Genomic DNA, 1,421 nt, shown 5'->3' with positions numbered 1-1,421 from the left:
CTGTTGGGAGCCCGAAAAGGGGGAAGGAGGCCGATTATGACTTTAAGCCTGAAACGGTACTTCAATGAACAGGTCATGTCAGAATCCATTTTCTAAATCCTTTATATCATTCTGAAGATGGCTTTATTTTTGAGTATTTTTTAAAGATGTTTTTAAAAGGCAGTTTCAAGACCATGTAGTTCTGAAGGTTTGCTACAAAAACCGCTGTCTCCCATCACACCCTCCCCCAAGGCAACCAGTTTGAGTTCTTTTAACCTTCGTTTTATCTCCATTCGGCTAAGTGATGTAGCTTTTTACCTACCAGTTTTTATCACCAGTTGCTTAGCAAAGAGGGATGCGTAGGGCCGGGTGTGGGGGAGAACACAGAGCCCCCACGCGGTTCCCAGCTCCCTCCCCCCCGCAAATCTCCCCGTGTTCACCCGCCAGCTCTCTGGACCCGTCCCGCTGGGTGTCTGGTGGAGGCTTCGTCACAGAGGCGTGCGTGCGTGCCTGATGCGACCGCCGGCTCCTTGCTTCACCCTCCAGCCCCTCTCCCCTCCGTGGGGGTCTGGCGAAGTCACAGGACTTTGGTGCTGGTTGCAGTTTTCAGTTTCAGCCGTTACCACTGGTCCTCCCGGGAGCCCCGGCTCTTTCCCAGTGGCACCCCGCCCCCGGCATACCTTTCCTTCCCGATCCTGGTTGGTGTTTGCTATTTAGCATCCGTGTTACTGTGCAGATGCGCCTGGCTGAGCCACTGAGGAACGGGACTGTGCTGCACAACTACTCGTTTCTTTGAGGATAATTAAGACTATTTGCTCTTCTGTGTGCTTCACGATTTAACTGCAGACTTCCAGCCGATACCGAAATTCCTCAGGATGTTTGCTGACTTTCAGCAATTTGCATTTTCCTAAAGTCTCAGAATCCTCTGGCCACCACTTTTCTTATGTGTCGATGTTTTTGGGGTTTTTTTTGCGTTTATTTTTTAGTAATCTCTACCTCCAATGTGGGGCTCAGACTCCGACCCCAAGATCAGGAGGCACTGCTCTACCTACCGAGCCAGCCGGTGCCCCCGGCTCCTTGTCTCTTAACTTGCTTCCTCTTGCTGAACACATTCTCCGGGTGTTTCCTGAGAAAGAAGCATGTGGGGAACCCGTGCTCTCACGTCTTGGCCACTGCAGTTGTGTGGGACGTCTTCCCGCCTTGCACACCCCGTGCGGCTGCTGTCCCTTGTACTTCCCCCTCTGTCCTGCCTGCCCTTCTGCAGGTGGCCGCCGCCTGGCTGCTTTGGAGTTCATCTTTCTTGCTTTTAACTTTCAGGTGTTCTTTCTCCTTCTCTGCCACTTTTTCAGTCTCGGGATCTGTCTTCTCTGTCCGCAAGCTGTGGTGGGGGTAGCTGGAAGTTTCTCCCGGTCGCTTGTCGCTCACGTGCCTGGTGGTCCTTG

General features: G+C 52.6%; 1 protein-coding gene across 2 annotated transcripts in view; it reads right to left on the bottom strand.

The window, feature by feature from the left end:
• DAGLB (diacylglycerol lipase beta) overlaps positions 1-1,421 on the bottom strand; it is a 39,936-nt gene that overhangs the window by 2,100 nt on the left and 36,415 nt on the right. The gene's annotated exons all lie outside the window — the stretch shown is intronic.

This window comes from Leopardus geoffroyi, chromosome E3, assembly GCF_018350155.1.
Source record: "Leopardus geoffroyi isolate Oge1 chromosome E3, O.geoffroyi_Oge1_pat1.0, whole genome shotgun sequence".
NCBI lineage: Eukaryota > Metazoa > Chordata > Mammalia > Carnivora > Felidae > Leopardus > Leopardus geoffroyi.
The sequence above is the reverse complement of the archived record's forward strand: the minus strand, read 5'-3'. Positions and strand labels throughout refer to the sequence as shown.